This window comes from Nicotiana tabacum, chromosome 15, assembly GCF_000715075.1.
Source record: "Nicotiana tabacum cultivar K326 chromosome 15, ASM71507v2, whole genome shotgun sequence".
Classification (NCBI taxonomy): domain Eukaryota; kingdom Viridiplantae; phylum Streptophyta; class Magnoliopsida; order Solanales; family Solanaceae; genus Nicotiana; species Nicotiana tabacum.
In genome coordinates, this window is record NC_134094.1 from 23,551,285 (window position 1) to 23,566,053 (window position 14,769).

Genomic DNA, 14,769 nt, shown 5'->3' on the forward strand with positions numbered 1-14,769 from the left:
GCAAATTCACCCGTCCTTCTGGATCATCGTAATCCTCTTACACAATTTCGTAAACAATACCGAAGCCCCTCGGTTCACCCTCGACCATCTACTCCGCTTATACAGTCCCTGAATCTTTCAAGGAGGACTGATGAAGCTTGTTCGCCGAGCAAGCAAGGCTCCTTGCTAGAGCGTCAACGAGGACCGAGACCAAGGCTGGCAGGGGAGGTTCGTTCGGGTAAAAACTGAAGACCTGATTCCTCCCAAGTTTCTGTCGTTCCCTGAGGAGTGGAACATATCCCATAAGTATTGTCTTTCTTGAGTATTCATTTATTTTTATTCTTTCTCTCATTGCATGTGTCTATAGTCTTGCAGCTATTGTCAAAGTTCCTAATGCAATTACCCGATTTAAGGAGTGGATCGAGAGGATCTACAAGCTGATGTCGTACTCCGAGAGCACATGTCGCAAGATTTCAAAGGGCAAATGGGAGGCCCGTTCTCATGGTGAGGTTCTTTCCCGAATAATTACCACCACGCTCTTAACATACGCAGTACTAACCCTTTCTCTTTTCTTACAGGTTTTCCTAAGACCACCAAACTTAGGTCGTTGGATGAGGACAAGGATCCATCCTCGCTTACTGAACCCTACATTTTGAGCCAGCTCGAGGATTCCACAAAGGAGGAGAAGAAAAAGAATAAAAGAAAGTCCCCGGGTTCCCCGTATGCCAAGGCGAAGAAGAAGAAAGTGATTATTCAGGTCCGGAAGCCCAAAAAGAACACCAAGTCCAGGGTACCGGACCCCGACAATCTCTACCGGCTCAGGGACGAGCCCGAAGACGACGACCTCTTTATTTCTCATGGGTCGAATCTTAATGAGGGGGAGCAGGCGACGACCGAGAAAGAGGATCATGAGGTCGATCCCCTTCTGACCCGGAGACCAGAAGGAGAGACGGAAGTTGCGGCCCCCAGGAAGTCGCTCCTGTCCCGAAGGAGGAACCCGGTGTCATTGACATCATAGAGACACCCTCTTATACCGAGTCCATGATCTAGAGGCCCAAGCAGGCAAGGAGAAGTCAAGCGAGGTGGCACAAGGCCCAAATGATGCCTTTAACACGTTCTTCGACGGCACTGGAGGACTTTTCTTGGCTTGGTTACTTGGAGGTCTCGAAGAAAGATGCGCTATCTGGAGCGAGCGGGCCGAGTTCGAGCCCAAATATATTGAAGCAATTCCCTACTCCGAGCGTGGACACCGAACACAAGAGAACGATGAGTCTTACAATCCCGTAGGATACCCGGGTTGTGTCTGCTCCGCTGGGCATAACCAGCTACCTTCGATGCCTAGTGACCGAGGAGGACCAGTCAAAGATGAACGGGGTGGGAATGTTGATCCTCTTACACGAGGCACAACAGGCGTTGAACTGGGTAGACATCGGCCATTTGCACCCCTTTTTGAATCTCACTTTGGTTTTTGATGTCCTCAACTAACTTCATTGTTTTTCAGGATTTGGTGCTTCACCGTGAAAGCTTTCTCTGGTACCGCTTAGAGATCATACATCTTGAGTTCGAGCTCAAAGAGCAGGTCCAGAAGAAGGACATGTACAGTGCTCTTAGTGAAAAGCAGGACGAGGCCCTCAAAGACCTCCCGAATCTCCAGGCCGAGCTGGAAAAAGCTTAGAAGGAGGCCTCGACCCTGAAGCGGGAACACCCCGACCTGTTGAGAAGGTAAAGATCTTTGATGCTAAAAACGAGCAACTAGTCGTGGTTACTAACAACATAACTTCGCAGGTCCAAGAAAAGATAGACCTGATCGACCAGCTTCGGGCCGAAATGCATGAGGTCAAAGCCACAACCGAAGTGTGGAAGGGAAAGATAGACCTGCTGGTTTCGGTGAAGGAAGATGTGAAAGCGGAGCTGGCATAGGTCTAGAACCAACTTTGAGTGGTGAAGGATAAAGCCGATAAGTGGTCTTGGCTAAATGATGATCTCCGGGCACGACTGAGCTCGGCCGTCACAGAACGGGATGCTCTCGGACAAGAATATGCTGCCCTGAGGTCCAAATTGGATGCAACCACTATTGATGTCGAGGAAATTGTGGCCCAGTATAAGGCCGATGTAGAGGTAGTCGAGACCCGCTTAAAGACGAAAGCTGAGTACATAACGCGGCTATGAGAGAGACCCTCGAAGAGATCCATGCCCGAGGTTTTGACTTATCGGCCAAGATTGAAGAAGCTAGAAGGCTCGAGGCCGAGGATCTCTACGAGCCTGAGGATCTCGAAGGCTCCGAGGTCTTCGACGGTTCTAGCGATGAGTCGGGCCTCGGTGAATACCGGGTGTAGATGCCTTAGAATTTTTCTAGTTTTTCCTTATGTATTCTTATTTGTTTATTTTGAGTCCGTTCTATCAGGCCTCTATAAATATATTTTTGATTTTATAAAATTTCCCCCCATCTGGCAATATCGTGTCTTTAGTTTTCCATCATCTACTTGTAATTTCTATTTGCATATTGTTTTATGCCTTCGGAGAAAATCAGATATAGTTCTGGAGCGTCCATTTTTCGGAGGTTCAAACGGAGCCCGACTTCGATGCAACATTAGTTTGCTCGTGGCTTCGAACCCTCGATGAGACCGAAGGTTTTTAAGATGCTTAAGTGTTTTTAGATGATATTTTTGCCGAAGGTAACCTTTTAGTAGGTTTCGATTTTTCGTAAGGGCGTTACTTTCTGGTTACGTACTTCGGATGTCTCCGATCCATTTTTAGAGTGGGCGTAGCATTTTATATTCAGGGAAAGCCTAGTGGGTTTGGTGCCTCCGAGATTCGGTAGCCTGAGTCGTCTGAATTTTTATCGTGTGACAATCCCCGAGTAGGGGTAGCTTGTGGGCTTGACAATCCCCGAGCAGGGGTAGCCCGTGGGCTTTAGGATCCAGGATCGAAGAAGGAAAATGCACAGTAAGGGAAGTAGAAATTTCTTTCATTGTTTAATATGCAATGTACATGATCAAAGGCACATAACACTTGTGTCGTGGCAAGAGTGGACTATGTGGGCACGGTTCATATGACTGTTTGACCCTTAAAATGAATCCTAACCACTAAGTCTTAGCTTTAAACACATAAAATTTTCTTTTTTTCCCTTGGTAAAGATCTTAACCCGGGGGTAATAGCCCCCAATATTCGAGGTCGAACTCATGAGGGCTCGATACTGTTGATCTTATGCAAATGACTATCGATTTTGGTTTAAAACCGGTCTTCAAATCTAAGGTATCACATTTTATTGTTGCCTCGTTAAAACCCTTGCCGAAAAACCAACTTCAGGACAAAACCGGTTCAAGGAAAAAAGAGTGTAACACGTGCTTTCAGACATATTAGCCACATCAGTCCTTAGCTGATTACCTGTAGTATCACTTTAAGTATGTCACGCTCTAGTTGCTTGGTAGTTATACGCCGTTTCTCGCTTCGAGTTTATATGAGCCTCTGTCGGTTATCCCGACAACTCGATATGGTCCTTCCTAATTCGGGGCCAGTTTCTCTTCATTCGATTTCCTGGTGTGTAGTGTTACTCTCCTCAACACCCAGTCCCCGATTTGAAAGAGTCGGAGGCTGGTTCTTTGGTTGTAATACCTTTTTATACACTGCTTTTGGACGGCCAACCGTACTAGGACAACCTCCAGCCCTTCATCCAATAGTTCCAGGCTCGTGATCATGGCCTCGCCAATTGGTTCTTTGATCACATACTGGAACCTGAGGTTCGATTCTCCCACCTCGACTTGTATTAAGGTTTTATCTCTGCAGACCCAAGAAAATATGGTGGCCCCAGTGTTCGATTTCTAAATATTACGGTATTCCCACATGACTTTGGGCAGGATCTCCTTCCATTTCCCTTTCGCACCGGTCAAACTGTTTTTTAGGGTTTGAAGTATAGTCTTGTTCGTTGATTCTGCCTGCCCGTTCCCACTAGGGTGATAAGGCGTTGATAGTATCTTCTTGATCTTGTGATCTTCGAAAAACTTACTCAACTTGCTGCCGATGAATTATTTTCCGTTGTCGCAAACAATATCGGACGGTATCCCAAATCGACATATTATGTGGTCTCAGATGAAGTCAGTGACTTCTTTTTCCCGGACCTTTTTGAATGCTTGAGCCTCAACCCATTTGAAAAAATAATCGGTCATGAATAGTATGAATTGAGCTTTACCGGGTGCCCGTGGTAGGGAACCGACGATGTCCATTCCCCACTTCATAAATGGATACGGGGACAAGAGCGAGTGGAGCATTTCTCCCAGGTTGATGGATCATCGGGGTATGTCTTTGGCACTCATCGCATTTCCGTACGAAGTCCTTCACATCCTTCTCCATTTTGGTCCGTCGGCCCTAATAAGTTTTTGAACCAAAGATTTTGCCCCCGAAAGGTTCCTGCAAGTGTCTTCGTGAACCTCTCTCATGGCATATTCGGTCTCTCCTGGTCCCAAGCATCTGGATAGTGGGTCGTCGAAGATCCTCCTGAACAATGCCCCTTCGACCAAGCTAAATCTGGCATCCTTGGTGTGCAAGGCTCTCGATTCTTTGGTATCCGAAGGCAATTTTCCTACCTTCAAGTAGTCTATGTATTTGTTTCTCCAATCCCAAGTTAAAATCGTTGAGTTCACTTCAGCGTGGCCTTCTTCTCTCACCAGGTTACCCAATGCATCGGCTTTACTATTTTGATGTTGGGGTACATGCTGCAGGGTCCATTCCCTTAATTGGTGTAGGGATTACCTGCAGTTTGTCCGAGTAACTTCACATCTGTTCTTCTTTTATTTTGAACATTCCTTTAACTTGATTTACCACGAGGAGGGAGTCCCACATGGCTTTGATCACTTCGGCCCCAAGGCTTTTAGCCAATTCTAAACCTATAATCATGGCCTCATACTCGACCTCATTGTTAGTGAATTTCACAATTCTAATAGACTGCCTAATTATATTTTTCGTAGGTGGTTTTAATACAATACCGAGCCCGGACCCCTTCGCGTTGGAGGCACCGTCTGTGAAGAAGGTCCAGATCCCCAAAGTAGTCCCCGAGGTTAGAAGTAGTTCCCCTTCGACTTCGGGTATCAAGGCCGGCGTAAAATCGGCCACGAAGTCTGCCAAAATCTGAGATTTTATGGCGGTTCGGTGTCGATATTTGATATCGTACCCGCTAATTTTTACGTCCCATTTGACCAACTGGCCCGAGAGCTCGGGCTTGTACCCGATATTCCTAGGTGGATAAGAGGTCACGACACATATGGGATGACATTGAAAGTACGACTTTAGCTTCCTGGAAGCGCTTAGCAAAGCGAGCTCCAATTATTTCAGGTGAGGATTCCTTGATTCGGCCTCACCAAGAGTTATACTAATATAGTAAATTGGAAATTTCCCTCCCGGACAAAGACACCACTTACCGCCACCTCGTAAACCGCCAAGTAGAGGTACAACTGTTCATCTTCCTTCTGAGTGTGCAACAGGGGTGGACTCGAGAGGTACTATTTGAGTTATTCCAAAGCTTGATGGCATTCCGGGGTCCAGGAAATGTTATTCTTCTTCTTTAATAGTGAGACGAATCGATGGCTCTTGTCCGAGGACCTCGAGATGAACAGGCCCAAGGAGGCTATACGCCAAGTTAGTCTTTGAACAGACTTGACGTTATCCACCATAGTGATGTCCTCTATGACATTTATTTTGTCAAGGTTGATCTTGATCCCTCGATTGGATACTATGAACCCGAGGAATTTGCCTGATCCGACCTCGAATGTTCACTTCTCCGAGTTTAGCTTCATATTATATTTCTTCAGTATGTTGAAGGTCCTGCAAATGTTTCAAATGGTCCTCTGCTTGCAGGGACTTGACCAACATATCGTCAATATAAACTTTCATTGAATTCCCTATTTGTTCTTCGAACATCCAGTTCACTAGGCGTTAGTAGGTGACACCGACATTCTTTAATCCAAATGGCATTACGTTATAGTAGTAGGTGCCGAATTTATTGATGAAAGAAGTTTTTTCTTGGTCGTCTGGGTCCATCCGAATTTGGTTGTACCCGAAGTAGGCATCGAGAAAACTGAGTATCTTGTGTCTGGTCGTCATGTCAATCATTAGATCGATGTCAAGCAAATGGAAAGAATCCTTAGGGCATGCTTTGTTCATGTCTTTCTAATCTACACACATCCTTAGCTTATTCCCCTTGTTAGGCACTACCACTATGTTAGCTAACCAGTCGGGGTATTTAACTTCCCGAATGGATCCTATTTTAAGAAGTTTGGATACCTCATCCTTGATGAATGCATGTTTGACCTCGGATTGTGGCCTCCTCTTATGCTTGACCGGATAGAACTTCGGATCCAAACTCAGCTTATGAGTGGTTAACCTCGTGCGCAGGTATACGTTAGCTTTAAGAAAATCAATAAGTTTTTTCTTGAGCTCGGGGATTAACCTCGTGTGCAGGTATACCTTTCGGTCTGGTAGGTGTTCGATTAATATGACTTGCTCCAACTCTTCAACCGTTGATTTGGTAGCGTCAGTGTCGTCAGGAGCTATGAATGATCTCGGTACATCATAATTATCCTCCTCATCTGTTCCTCGTTCCTCCGGTTCGGCTGAGGCCCGCATCAGTGATTGCGATTTAATTTCTTCCTTTTTGGTCAACTCTGCGTTCCTTGATGTTGAAACCGCGGGCACCGGGATTACCTTGTCGACATCGAACATCTCCTTTGTGGTCAACTGCTCTCCGTAAACCATCTTGACTCCTCCCGGTGTAGGGAATTTCAACGCCTGATGCAAGGTAGAGGATACCGCCCTCATGTTGTGAACCCATGCCCTTCCGAATAGAGTGTTATACCTCATGTCCCCTTCGATCACGTAGAACTTTGTCTCTTGGGTCATCCCAGCGGTGTTTACTGGCAGGGTTATATCCCCTTTAGTGGTTTGCCATGTTAAATCTGTTCAACATCCGGAATGCTGGAATGATTAGGTCCTGTAACCCCAATTGCTCTATGACACTTGATCTAATGATGTTGGCCAAGCTACCTGGATCAATCGGCACGTATTTGACTCGAGATTTATTGATAAGTACGGATATTACCAGCACATCATTGTAAGTTTGCACGATGCCCTCAGCATCCTCGTTGCTGAACGAAATGGTTCCCGCCGGGACATAATCCCGGGTGAATATTTCCCTTGTGATAGATACTCTAGTGCATTTTATCATTGGTCCTTGGGGGACATCGACTCCTCCGATGATCATATTGATGATGTACTGAGGCTCCTCTTGTTCTACCTGTTTGTTGACGTCTCTGTTCCTGCAATGGTTTTTGGCTCGATCACTCATAAATTCTCTGAGGTGCCCATTGTTGAATAACCGGGCAATATCTTCTCTCAACTATCGGCAATCCTCTGTCATGTGACCATGAGTGCCGTGATACTTACACATCAAGTTAGGATCTCTTTGGTTAGGGTCGGACTGCAATGGTCGAGGTCACTTGGTCTCTTTGATACACCTGATGGCTGACACGATACTGGAAGCATCAACGTTGAAGTTATACTTCGATAATCTCGGTGCTTCCCTACCTCGAGCGGTCTATCAAAACCAGTTTTGCTCATGAGACCTCGGTTACTAGGCCCTCGATCGTCTCTCTTCTCGTTCCTTGTGGGGAGATGCCCAGACATATTTTCCCTTCGGTCCGTGCTGTATGGTTGGTACCGATCCCAGACCGATCTTGGCATATGATCAACGACTCTCTTAGACCTATCACCGGCCCTGACTAGGTAAACAAACCCAGAAGGAGCTCCGAGTTGGTCGTCATCGACCATGATCTTTGACTGGTACCTGTTGTGGACACCATGATTTTTGACGGGTACCTGTTGTGGACATCGGCCCAAGTCACCACCGAGTACTCTACCAAATTTTGTTTTAGCTGTTGAGAGGCCAAGGAACTTCGTGGCTTAAGCTCTTGATTGAATGCCTGAATGACCCAATCATTTATAACCGGAGGCAGGTCCATCCGTTCCATCTGGAACCTTGACACGAACTCTCTGAGCATCTCGTTATCTCTTTGCTTAACCTTGAAAAGGTCTGACTTTCTGGTCTCGACCTTGATGTCCCCGGCATGGGCTTTTACAAAAGCATCTGCAAGCATAGCAAATGAGTCAATGGAATTTGGGGGTAAGTTGTGATACCATATCATTGCTCTTTTGCACAAAGTCTCCTCAAACTTCTTCAGTTACACCGACTCGATTTCATCGTCTTCCAAGTTATTTCCCTTGATTGCGCATGTATAGGAAGTCACATGCTCATTCGAATCTGTGGTTTCGTTATATTTGGGGATATCGGGCATACATAACCTCTTTGGGATCGGCTTCGGTGTCGTGCTGGGAGGAAAAGGCTTCTGGATAAATTTCTTGGAATCCAGCCTTTTTAATAACGGGGGTACTCCCGGAATTTGATCGACCCTAGAATTGTACGTTTCCACCTTCTTGTCATTAGCCTAAATTTTCTTCTCACCTGACTATTCCCGCTTCGTTAATTCTTCAAGCATTTTCATTATCTTGGGATTGACCCCAGGCTCGACTTCACCCGTTCTCTCGGTAAGTTGTTCGTTTCTTCGGGTGCTTTCCCGGGATTGCTCGGGTTCGACCCAGTTGGAGGTGTGGCTTTGATTCTACAGCTGTACTATTGTCGCATGTTGAGCCTGCAATATTTCGAAGATTAGTTGTAGGCTTACCTCATCACCGTTGCCTTCGGACGCTTCTCGAGCTGTCGGTCGGGGTCCCCCATGAACACTATTTTCTGGATCGGATGGCAAATTGACGTCGATGGTCACCTGTGAGTTAGCATTGACCAAATCAGCAACTGGGAAACCGTTGGGATCAACAGGAGGCACCTCGTTACTTGGCACCAAATTATTATTTTTGCCATGATGGACATACTCAGTATCAACGTTCAAGTGGGCAGACTGAGAGTTCGACATTTTTGAGCTGACCTGAAATTAAGACTTTAAAGAACAAACATAAAATAGGGTGTGTTGTGGAGATTCATATAAAATCATCACTATTATCCTTAGCCCCACGGTGTGTGCCAAACTGTTTACCCTTAAATCAGATAACAATTTAATTGGTACGCGATTTTAAGGATATGTGATTTGATTCAAAACAAATAATCTAGAATATTAAATAAACGAGTTAGAGGCAAAATAAATGATCAAACCAGTTGAAGTGTTATGGCTTAGCATGAACCTAGGTTGAATAGTAACCTTGCCCTCTATCGGACCCTTGGTTCGAGCCCAGTTGTGAATGAAGAATATAACAATTAAATAAGAACTTTAGCAGTAGATAGAGAGCAGAAAAATAAGCTTGAATTGCTTTGATTTATGTGTTATAATGTCTGTTACAAAAGAAAAACTTTCTCTTTATATAGTAGGAGAGTTTCATTCCTAGTATAAGTCTAGAAAAGGTAAAAATCTTCCTTTCTTGTTAATTACTGATCCGTAACCGACATCGAGCGAGTTCTGTGTTGTGATATTCGGTTAAGTCCGAATATCCCGACCCTCTATCCGCCGTGTATAATCGTTTACTGTATTTTTTGAGATCTTAGAACTCGTTCTGGGTCTGGGGCGCGTCGCTCTATCATGCCCGACGATGAGCACGCCGTCCACCTTTTATGGATCTCGATACGAAGGGCTCCCAGCTTCGATTTCAATCTCGTGTGTCCATGATCTTCTTCCATTTTCTTCACCAGGAAATCGAGGTATGTGTTACCCCAATTTTACATGTATACACCTTTGGAGTAATATGGACCATCACCCTACAAGTTGCAAAGTTGAGTTGTCCAAGTTGAGACCACAAGCTCGTCTCCAAGTACTACTTTTCAAACCCCATTTCAAAATAGTACTTAAATTCTTTGCAAGTGGATATTTTGAGAGGTATTTTGTGAGAGTAGGAACATGTATTTGGTCAAATAATTTGATAAGCTCTTTCGTCAGTGTTAAAGAAAATAATTTACGTTTGGTCAATCTTTATGAAAACTATATTTAAGTGTCAAATTACAAAATGGAACAATTAAGGATTCACATTACGATTAATATTATTTAAATTTTAAGTAATTTAATATTTATAATGAGAGACTTTAGTTTTAGTTTTTCTGTTTTATTATTTAAGGTATTACATAAATGAAGGATTGAAAATCTTAAGGGCAAAATAAATATGCATAGGATATGAGAGGAACTATTTCTATTCTTCAGAGTTGAGAGAAATTTAAAGTAAAGTTAGGGGTGTAAAGAATTTTCACCCATTTTATTATTTAAAAAAAGGAGATAGGGGAGAGAAAAGGTAAACGTGAGAGACTGCTAATAAACTAAGGAGAAATAATTTGATAGTTAACTATACATTTTAGTAAGAACTAGTCTTATGTGACGCGCGTTGCGTGTGTATTCCGTGTCGATGAGTTAAATATCATAAAAGTTACATCAATATGATCTTAATAGATTTAAAATCCTAAATACTAAGATTTTCTAACAAAGTTAAATTAAAAAAATTGATAGATAAAATTTATTTGATTGTGAAGTCGTAAATAATAAAGAAAATAATTGAATAACAATAATGTGAAATCTATTTATAAAGGATTAAAAAGTTAATATTTTGTCCAACATGCGTACCCCTATAAGTGACTATAATTGTTTTAAAATTCACATAATATTAAATAATGTATTTATGTTGTAAAGTAAATATTAAAGAAAAAAAGTAAGTCCCTAAGAAATGATGAATATTAATTATAGTTAATTAACTTAACAAAGGAAGAAATAGCACCTCACAAAAAGTCTTACAAAAGAGTATATTTGTTATAAAATAAAAAATGTAAAGTAAAGACAAGTATAGAGAGAAACTGATATATTATTCAAACTTCAAACTTATGTACATAATGAACTGAAAACTCCTCTATTTATAGAAGAAAGGAAGCAGCTGTGAGGCTTTTCAGGAAGCAGCTGCAAGGCTTTTCTTTAGTTGCTTGTAAGTTGTCTGCATGAGCTGCTTGCAACCTGCCTATTTAATAAGAAGCTGCTGCAAATCATTTCATTGAGCTGCTTGCAACCTGCCTGCATTAGCTGCTTATAGATAAACTTCAACAGAGTACTAAATGGATAATCTTCTTCAGGAAGATTATCTATAGCGGAGTAATAAATGAACATCCACAATATAATTATTTTTATAACACTCCCCCTTGGATGTTCATTAAAAGGTATTGTGCCTCGTTAAAACCTTACTAGGAAAAATCCAGTGGGAAAAATCCTAGTGAAGGAAAAAGAGTACACATATTTAGTAATATGCATTTCTAGCTGCCTCATTAAAAACCTTATAAGGAAAACCCTGTGGGAAAAAACCTTAGTAAGGAAAAAAGAATACATCGCGTATTTTACTCCCCATGATGAAAACCTTGTTTCAAATATTTGTGTCTCTGCATTCCAATCTTGTATACCATATTCTCAAAAGTTGAAGTTGGCAAAGATTTAGTGAATAAATCTGCCGGATTGTCACTTGAACGGATTTACTGCACATTAATGTCACTATTTTTCTGAAGATCGTGTGTGTAGAATAATTTTGGTGAAATGTGCTTCGTTCTACCTCCTTTTATAAATCCTCCCTTCAATTGGACTATGCATGCAGCATTGTCTTCGTATAAAATTGTGGATCTTTTATCACACTCTAAACCATATTTTTCTTGAATAAAATGAATCACTGATCTCAACCATACGCATTCCCTATTTGCTTCATGAATAGCTATTATCTCAGCATGATTTGAAGAAGTAGCAACAATTGACTGCTTTGTGGAGCGCCATGATATGACAGTACCTCCACATGTAAACACGTACCCAGTTTGAGATCGAGCTTTATGGGGATCAGATAAATAACATGCATCTGCTTAACCAACAAGATCTGCATTACCTTTGTTAGCATAAAACAAACCCATATCAAGAGTTTCCTTTAAATATCGCAAAATATGCTTAATCTCATTCCAATGTCTCCGAGTAGGAGAAGAGCTATATCTTGCTAGTAAATTAACAGAAAATGCTATGTCAGGCCTTGTAGCATTAGCAAGATACATAAGTGCACCAATTGCACTAAGATAGGGTGTTTCAGGACCAAGGAGTTCCTCATCCTCTTCTGGAGGTCGGAACGGGTCCTTATTCACTTCAAGTGATCGAACAACCATTGGTGTACTCAATGGGTGTGCTTTGTCCATGTAAAAATATTTTAAGACCCTTTCTGTATAGGCAGATTGATGCATAAAGATCCCGTTTGCTAAATGTTCAATTTGCAATCCAAGACAAAGTTTTGTTTTCCCATGATCTTTCATCTCAAATTCTTTCTTAAGATATTCAATTGCCTTTTGGAGCTCTTCTGGAGTTCCAACAAGATTTATGTCATCAACAAAAGCAGCAAGTATAACAAATTCTGATGTCATTTTCTTTATAAAAATACATGGACAAATAACATCATTTATGTAACCCTCTTTCAGTAAATATTCACTAAGGCGATTATACCACATGCGCCCAGATTGCTTTAAACTGTACAAAGATCTTTGTAATCTGATTGAATACATTTCCCGAGATTTCAAATATGCTTCAGGCATTTTAAATCCTTCAGGGATTTTCATGTAAATCTCATTATCAAGTGACCCGTACAAATAAGTTGTAACCACATCCATCATATGTATTTCAAGTCTTTCACGTAAGGCTAAACTGATGAGATATCAAAATATTATGGCATCCATAACTGGTGAATATGTTTCTTTATAATCGACTCCAAGTCGTTGTGAGAATCCTTGTGCGACAAGGCGGGCATTGTATCTTTCAACTTCATTTTGGTCATTCCTTTTTCGCACAAAAATCCATTTATGACCAACTGGTTTTACACCAGCATGTGTTTGGACTACTGGTGTAAAGACCTCTCTTTTAGCAAGTGCATTCAATTCTGATTGAATTGCCCCTTGCCATTTTGGCCAATCAGATCTTTGTTGACATTCTTCGACAGATCGGGGTTCACAATCCTCACTATCTTGCATAATGTTAAGTGCAACATTATATGCAAAAATATTATCCACCACTATTTCAGATCGATTTAAATTAATCCCATTACCAGTAGAACTTATTAAAAGTTCCTCACTCACTTGAGTCTCGGGTTCATTGATTTCTTCAGGAATCTCAGAACTAATCAGATCTTGGGTCTCTTCAGTAGATCCCTTCATAATATCATTTTGATCATTTGTCGATTTTCTTTTTCTAGGATTTCGATCCTTAAAACCCAAAGGCCTATCACGCTTCAGGCGTGCTTTAGGTTCACTAGTTCTTATGCTAGTAGATGGTCCTGCTGGGACATCAATTCGTATAGGCACATTCTCTGCAGGGATAAGTGACTTAGTTATCCTTTTCAAATCAGTAAACGCGTCTGGCATTTGATTTGCTATATTTTATAAATGGATGATCTTCTGGACCTCCTGATTATATATAGCGGTACGTGGATCAAAATGAGATAATGATGAAACTTTTCACACAATTTCTCTTTTGATTTCCTTTTTCTCTCCCCCTAATTGTGGGAAATTTGTTTCATCAAATCGACAATCTGCAAATCGAGCAGTAAATAAATCTCCCATCAATGGTTCAAGATAGCGAATAATAGAGGGTGATTCAAACCCAATATATATTCCTAACCTTCTTTGATGGCCCATCTTACTGCGCTGTGGTGGTGCTACTGGCACAAATACAGCACATCCAAAAATTCGTAGATGGACAATATTTAGTTCATGACCAAAAATTAATTGTGACGGAGAATATTTATTATAATGTGTTGGTCTGAGACGGATAAGTGATGCTGCGTGCAAGATAGCATGGCCCCAAAAAGTAGTGGGCAATTTTGTTTTCATAAGTAGTGGTCTTGCTATCAATTGCAGCCGTTTAATAAATGACTCTGCAAGGCCACGTATATCCCCATGTATACGTTCTAAAAAGGTAGGGGACTCAATGCCAACCTTCATTGGTGATGGTATAGTGATCATTTTGCCTTGATAACAAGCATCACAAGAAAATTCATCATTTGTAAGAATCTTCAGGTTCTTTAATGGATGCCCACTCGAATTTTCAATAATTCGTCTCATCATTATTGATCCAAGATGGCCCAAACGGCCATGCCAAAGTACAAAAGTATTTGAATCAGTAAATTTCTGGTTTACGATAGAGTGTGCTTCAACTGTACTAATCTTTGAATAGTATAAGCCAGAAGATAAAGTTGGTAACTTTTCTACAATGCATTTTTGGCCAGAAATATTCTTTGTAATACAAAGATATTCCACGTTCATTTCATCTATTGTCTCAACATGATATCATTTCGGCGGATATCTATAAAACTCAACAAGTTTCTTCGGGACTTGGGGGAGAATAATGCATTGTCTATAATAAGTTTTGTTCCTTTAGACAGAAATACAATAGCTCTTCCGGAGCCTTCAATCAAACTTATATTACCAGAAATTGTAGAAACATTTGCTTTTTCCTTATGCAAATAAGAAAAGGATTTCTAATCTTTGAATATGGCATGAGTTGTTCCACTATCAATTACACAAATATCTTCATGATTGGTCTTTGATCCAAACATAATTTGAGGATTATCCATATTCTTCAAAATGACATAAACAAAATAAATATGATAGTAAACATTATTATCAAAGAATAACTTTATTTATGTACAACAATTACATAACCATACTATCTACTACAAACAAAAATTAAAATATTTACA

General features: G+C 41.4%; 1 long non-coding RNA gene across 3 annotated transcripts in view; it reads left to right on the forward strand.

Moving 5' to 3' along the window:
- Window positions 1–14,769, forward strand: part of LOC107810244 (uncharacterized) — a 31,191-nt gene that overhangs the window by 13,281 nt on the left and 3,141 nt on the right. The gene's annotated exons all lie outside the window — the stretch shown is intronic.